Source organism: Alosa sapidissima, chromosome 11 (assembly GCF_018492685.1).
Source record: "Alosa sapidissima isolate fAloSap1 chromosome 11, fAloSap1.pri, whole genome shotgun sequence".
NCBI classification, from domain to species: Eukaryota; Metazoa; Chordata; class Actinopteri; order Clupeiformes; family Clupeidae; genus Alosa; species Alosa sapidissima.
This window is the reverse complement of record NC_055967.1, coordinates 26,788,631-26,796,130: the sequence shown is the minus strand read 5'-3', so window position 1 is coordinate 26,796,130 and position 7,500 is coordinate 26,788,631. Positions and strand designations below refer to the sequence as shown.

The window sequence follows — 7,500 nt, the reverse complement described above, 5'->3', positions numbered from 1 at the left end:
CTGCCAGGCACTCCAGCTCCACCACAGAGTACCTGGTCTCACGGGGAAAGAGCTTACGGCTTATGTAAGCCACAGGCTTTTGCTGCTCCGCCTCCCCCTGTAGAAGAACCGCCCCCAGTCCGACTCCAGAGGCATCCGTCTGCACAGTAAACTGTCTCTCAAAGTCCGGACTCTGCAGCACGGGCTCACTGAGCAATGTCCTTTTTAAGTCCTGGAAAGCCCGTTCATGCACCTCCTCCCAACGGACTTGTACAGCACCCGCCTTCCGGGTCAGATCGGTGAGAGGTGCTGCTCGGGTAGCAAAGTTCGGGATGAACCTCCTGTACCACCCGGCAAGCCCCAAGAACGACCTTATGTCCTTTTTGGTCTGGGGTCGCGGACAGTCCCGGACAGCTTCGACCTTATCCTTTTGAGGCCTTATCACCCCACCTCCAAGAATGTGTCCAAGATACCTGACCTCCTGTTGAGCCAGGGCACATTTTTTTGGCTGGATTGTCAGCCCTGCATTGTGAATGCGCCGCAGCACCTCTGCCAAATGTTCCAGGTGCTCCTGCCAGGTGGCGCTATACACAACTATGTCGTCCAGATATGCCGCTGCAAAGGTACCAGTGCCCTCCAAGACCTGGTCCATTAGTCTTTGGAAGGTGGCTGGCGCCCCCTGCAGGCCAAAAGGCATAACCTTAAACTGGTACAGGCCTTGTGGGGTACGGAAGGCAGTGTATGGCTTAGCTCCCTCAGCCAACGGGACCTGCCAATAACCCTTACAAAGGTCCAAGGTAGAGATGAAGTGAGCCCTTCCAAGGCGCTCTATGAGGTCCTCAAGCCTCGGCATTGGGTACGCATCAAACTTTGACTGAGCATTGACCTGCCTGAAGTCAATGCAAAACCGAATGCTCCCATCTTTCTTTGGCACTAGGACTACTGGGCTGCTCCACCCACTGTAGGAGCGCTCAATGACCCCAAGCTGCTTCATCACCTCCAACTCCTCCTGGAGTGCAGGCAACAAGCGCTCAGGGATTCTGTACATCCTCTGTCTCACCGGCCGGGAGTCTTTCAAGAGGATGTCATGCTCCACCACTGAGGTACACCCCGGCTGCTCTGAAAACAGGCCCTCAGGCATGATGGCCTGCAATTCCAACACCTGCTCAGCAGTCAGGTGTGAGAGGTCCAACTCAGTGGCGGCGACACCCGAAGGGAAAAACTGCTCCGGAGTTTCCTCCTCCTCCACCACGGCTTGCACCATCAGCTGGTGGCTGAGCGGCAACTCCCGTTCATGCCACTCCTTGAGGAGATTGACGTGGAAGACTTGCTTTGTCTTCCGCCTCTCTGGCATCTCCAACTCGTAGGTCACCGGCCCTAGCTGACGTGTAATCCGATAGGGCCCCTGCCATCGGGCCAGAAGCTTGTTCTCCGACGTTGGCAAAAGCAAAAGAACCTGCTGTCCTGTCTTGAAGGTCCTCTGCCTTGCTGACTTGTCGTACCAGCGAGCTTGGGTCTGCTGGGCCTGCTGCATGTTCTCCTCCACAAGACTTGCCATCTCCTCCATTTTGTCCCGCATTCTGAGGACATAGGTGAGCAAGCTGTGGGTCTCGGCAGGCCTTGGCCTCACCCACGCCTCCCGCAGTAAATCCAGAGGGCCCCTCACCTGGCGCCCGTACAAGAGTTCAAAGGGCGAGAACCCAGTAGAGGCTTGGGGCACCTCCCTGTAGGCGAAGAGGAGGTATGGAAGCCATTGGTCCCAGTCTTTGCCGTTGGCTGCAACAAATTTCCTCAGCATACTCTTCAACGTCCGGTTATACCTCTCCACCAGCCCATCAGTCTGAGGGTGGTAGGGAGTGGTCCGTATTCCCCTTATCCCCAGTAGACTGTACACTTGTCTGAGTGTTTTGGATAGGAATGCCGTGCCCTGGTCTGTGATGATCTCCTCTGGAATGCCTACCCTAGAGATCAACTGAAGCAAGACACGGGCAATCGCCCCAGCTGTGATCTTGCGCAAGGGGAAAGCTTCGGGGTATCGGGTAGCATAATCACACACAACCAGGATGAATCTGTGACCTGACTGCGTTCTCTCCAAGGGCCCTACTATGTCCATCGCTATTCGGCTGAATGGAATTCCAATAATGGGAAGTGATTGCAGAGGGGAAGGCTTAACCTTATGGCTGCTGGTTAGCTGACAGGTGGGACAAGATTTACAGTACTTTTGTACCTCACTGTATAGCCCTGGCCAATAGAACCGCCCAGCTATTCTCTCCAGGGTTTTAACATTACCCAGGTGTCCTGCCCATGGGATATCATGGCCTAAGGCCAGCACCTTGTCTCTGAGACCTTTTGGGACTACCAGCTGCTCAACACCGCCCCCTTCAGGTTGGTGGTACAATAGGCCCGCCCGGATAAAATAGTGTTCCCCAGATAAAGCTGTGGCTAGACCTGTCTTCTTTCCCTCTACCTCGGTCACTTTACTGAAAGGCTCAGTTAAAGACTCATCGTCTTTCTGCAGATCACCAAAGTTACTGGGAAGCTCTGACCAGTCTTTTCCTGTAACCTCTGGAACTGGTCCCTGCTCTCCCATCTTCTGTACTGTTCCCTGCAGTTTTTCTTGTCGCCTCTGTCTGCGACTCTTATGCACCTTGACACACTCAGGGGGGCTAATGTCAGCATGGCTATATGGCATGTCTAGTAGTGTTGTCATATCAGGAGTCTTCTCTGCCTCAGCCTGTGCTTGGGACCGTGTTACCACCATGCTAACTGGCTTGGAGGAATGCACCAGCTCCGGTAGTATCAGCACATCCTGCCCCAACACTACAGGATGGCTTAACCCCTTCACCACACCAGCCGTTAGACAATAGGCCTGTCCTCTGACCTCAAGATAAATCTCTGCCACAGGATAAACATGCTCGTCTCCATTGACACAGCAAACCCTTAGTTGCCCATTCCCCAGCTCATCTGACCTCTCTATCAGATGAGGCTGAACTAAGGTCTGTGTGCTGCCTGTGTCTAGGAGTGCCACTGTAGCTCGGCCATTCACCCTAACGGGGGTAGTTTGGAGTCTTCCAACATACTGTCCAGCTTCCTTACCAGGTCTAGGTACACTGCACATGCTTGCTCCCTTGGCTTTTCGGACGGGGCAGTCCCTAATCATGTGCCCTGCCTGATTACAAAAGTGACATATGACACTGGCTCTATTCAGGGGGGTTGTATGTGCTGGGGCCTGTCTAGGCTGTGAAGTGGAGGGAGCGGGGTAGGTTTGCCTAGGATGTGTGGTAGAGGGGGAAATGTAGGTCTGTGTGTCAGGTGTCCTACCCTGCCCAAAACCCTTAGGACCAACTCCACCACTGTATCCCCCAGACTTACCTCCGGCTGCAGGCCGGCTAAAGCTCTGGAACCAGAAGGTCTTTGGTCCTCGACGAGCACCCTGGAATGCCTCCACGAGTTCTGCCGCTTTCTGGCCTGTAGTCGGGTTGTGCTCCTTCACCCAAACACGCACCTCCGGAACCAGGGAACGCAGGTACTGCTCCAGGATGAAGATTTCTCCTATCTCCTCCACAGTCTTCCCTGCTGGTTTAATCCACTTTCGATAGAGGTCCTTCAGGCGATTGTATAACTCCCTAGGGGTCTCCCCTGGTCGGACTTCGGGATCTCGGAACCGTTGCCTGTAGATCTCCTCGTTGATCTCATACTTTGCTAGTATGGCCTCCTTAACATTACCATAGTCCATGGCCTCTACCATGTCCATAGCCACATAAGCAGCCCGAGCCCGCCCTGTGAGATAAGGCACCAGGTACACGGCCCAGTCGGCTCTCGGCCACCTATAGGCCATGGCCAGTCTCTCAAAGGTGGTGAGATATTGTTCAATGTCATCTCCTTCCTCTAGCCTAGGCACTGCTGCCCTGGTCCAAGCTGCTGGAGTCGGTGCGGCTGGGTCGGGTGCTGGATACTGTGGGGCTGCTGGAGGTGCCGCTGGAATCTGTGGATCTGCTGGTGGGAACCAAGCATTGTCTGGCACCGGCTGCCTATGTCCATCATCGTCGCCCCTCCGTTCAGCCTCCAGCTCGTCTCTAAAGCTGTTCAGCTGGACTTGGACACTCCGCCACCTCTGCTCCTGCTTGAAGGCCTCGCGCTCCTGGGTCTGTAGGGACTTTGTGATGAGCTTATACAAAGAACCTAGGTCAAACGCCTCTGGTCCTCCTTCTGCTCCCTTCCCAGCTCCTGGCTCTCCTCCTTCGGTTCCGTCCTCACCATCATCACCGGATGGCTTCTCTTGCAGGCCCTCCTGGGCCAGCCGTCTGAACGACATTGCCTGCCTCGTCAGGTATCGTCTCTGGACTCCCTTCTTCTTCAGCTTCCCGGAGGGCGCCACTATCCCACCGCTGCCACCAATTGTGAGAGAGAGGCTTTGCAACCCCCAACTCACATTTAAGGGATGGGCGTGTCCAGAAAACTCCAGTGGTTGAAGGGTTGGCAGACAACAAATAGCTCTCGAGTTTTAAGTGATAAAGGTGCAGGTTTATTTACAGTGCGCAGGTGCAATATATGAAATAACAAACAAACAAAAATACTTTGGAAAAGAAAAGAAAACTGGCCATCATAGGCATTACCAACTCACACATTCAGCCTCGCAGCAAGCTGACGCAGTACTCTGCCATTCCAAACTACCTCTCCTTCCACTCTCTCTTTCTCCCTTAAATAGGCCTACCAATCAAAAGTGAATTGGTAGAGCTCACTATCCAACCGGGTGTAATAGATGAGGAATAACTATGGACCTTTTCCATACACATACATAACATATGACACAACACATAATTTTACCATACAAAGTACATAAATGGCCACACATATACTTTACATACAGACAGGGACTTTACATGCAACAATCAGAACAAATAATAAACTAATTAAACACACGCCAACTCACCACCCCCGCGCCAAACAACCCACTTTCCACTGTCCCGGGACAGTGAATAAGGAACTGGCTCCAATGCGGTTCGTGTTTCCCCAGGGGACCAGTATTCGGACGTACCCAGCAGAACGTTGGCAAACAAGATGCGTGAGTGTTGTGTATGTTTCAAAAGTGAGTTTATTGCTACTACGGAATGAACAATGGAGCTGAATCAGTGGGTACCTCACTGTTCGCTAGGTATGTTGATAAATAAATGTAGTAGACTGAACTGACATGCATTGTGGTTGTTTTAAATGTAATGTTTGTAGCGGTCGCTAACACGGTAGGCTTTGAAACGCCGCGGGTCGGTGTATGTGATGCACGTCGGGAACTGTATGCGTTTATCAGTGTATATGCTATGTGGGAGCTGCGTGTAGGGAATTAAGGCTCACTAACGGTGAGACAGTTATAGTGACATTATTATATCTATTGTATAACATATCTACATCTCTATCTGTACACAATTGTTATTGTGGTTATTCTATGTTTTTAACAAAAAAATACAGGAATTAGACAGTATACAAGGCTAAACAAAACCAAAACAAGACAAAACAAAACAAAAATTAAACTCTTTAAAGGCTTTGCGATACAAGTGAGTTTTAAGAAGAGATTTAAAAGAGGTCACAAAATCTGCTAACCTTATTTCCTCAGGCAGTGCATTCCACAGCTTTGGGGCTAACACAGAAAAAAGATCTGTCCCCTTTAGTAGCAAACCGGGAGTCAGGAATACTAGTTAATAAACCTTTGCCTGCAGACGTTAATGTGCATAAAGGACTAGGCACTAGCTTATCAGAAATGTAGGGGAAAGGCCATGAAGAGTTTTAAATGTAATGAGTAACATATTAAATTGTATGGTTAAAACCTACAGTTTTGGACTATATGAAGTCTACTGTATGTAAGGCATGTGTCAAACCATATTAGTATATCCTAAAGCAGTCAGCACACACACACAAACACACACACACACACACACACACACACACACACACACACACACACACACACACAGAGTGTCTTGAATGCCCAGTGTTGATGTATAATTGAGTTGTTCTTTGTGTGTAAGAGAACACCATTTAATTGGTTTGCTAAAAATGTATGCACCAAGTGATCGTATCTGGGCAAAAGATGTATTATTCTGTTTTATCACATTTTATTAGTGTTACCACAAACTTTTAATGATTTATTATCGAGCTTGGCATTTCATCCATTTAATTGGATGGAATGTTTTCAGTTGAATGTGTAAGTGTGTGTTCTGGTTTTGTTTTTTGTTTTTGTACAGAATATTTGAATTTTAAAAGTATCCCTACACATACTTGTCTTTGTGATCTTCAAAAAAAACAACTCATGACTTTCAAATTGCTGTTTCATCACAGATGTACAAAAAACATCAGTTGATTCTATAACTATGCTAGTCTGGCCATTACTGAGAAGACTGTAAACTTGTGTGTGTGTGTGTGTGTGTGTGTGGGGGGGGGGGGGTTGTCTGTGAAAACGTTTGACTAATGATTGCTTTAAAAGAGTTTCATTGATAGGTTTGTGCACCGATGACCTAAACCGATTAATTATTGGGGAAATAGTTATCAGATGTAGAGTGACTTTGACTTGACATCACATCTGTCTGTGTGTGTGTGTGCGCGTGTGTGTCTGTGTGTGCGCGACACTTCTGTCTCTGATGTAGAGTTGCCACATTATCTGTGATCTGTGTGCCGATGGAGTGAAGAGTGTAATTATTCACACAGTGTCATTTCCATCAGTAGTGACATGCTAGGTGAAGGCGCCATCCTTAGCACCTCTCAGCCCATTCGGTAATTGGCTTTACGACTTAGAGACAGCGCCATCTGATCTCTGATTGGGTGTCTAATTAGCACTTTGGTTGAATAGATGTCTCTGTGTTTGATTACTTTAGACTGCATGAGAGTTCTTTTTTTTTCAAATGTTCTTTTGACAATGAGTCTGTTGACCACAGTACACAACAACACTTTTGATGTTAGTGAAGCATTCATGATGAAGCTGAACACTAATTAACTGAACAGCCAGTAGAGACAGAATGCAGGGGGACAGAGATGGGACATAGGTAGGATAAAAGACAGAGAGGGAGGGAGGGAAGAGGGAGGGAGAGAGAGAGAGGGGGAGGGAGGGAGAGAAAACAGAGGGAGAGAGAGGGAGAGAGATAGAGACAGAGAGAGTAAATGAGCGAGCGAGAAAGAGAGAGATTCTCATAGCGAGGGAGCGAAAGGTCAAATATGTCTGTAGGGGGTCTGTTGGCGTCCTGCATCAGGGTTGTTGTACTCATCCTCACTGGATTTCTGTTAACACTAATCATTACTGGCATATACAGTAACAACGCTGACACTAGTGTGCATGCGTGCGTGCGTGTGTATGTGTGTGCACGCGCTGGCACCACACCAGGTGTTTCCTGTGTCCATAAGCCTAGATGTGTGTGCTGACGTGGTGGTGGTGCTGGGAGAACATCAGTAATGAGAAAGTGCAGTCTTCTCCTCAGAGAACACTGGTAGCTCAGACTGGGGCCATGAAAGGGTTAATGTTACTCCGAGGAGATGTGT

The 7,500-nt window shown here is 49.3% G+C and overlaps 1 protein-coding gene across 1 annotated transcript in view; it reads left to right on the top strand.

The window, feature by feature from the left end:
• Positions 1-7,500, top strand: part of tspan9a (tetraspanin 9a) — a 68,455-nt gene that overhangs the window by 52,023 nt on the left and 8,932 nt on the right.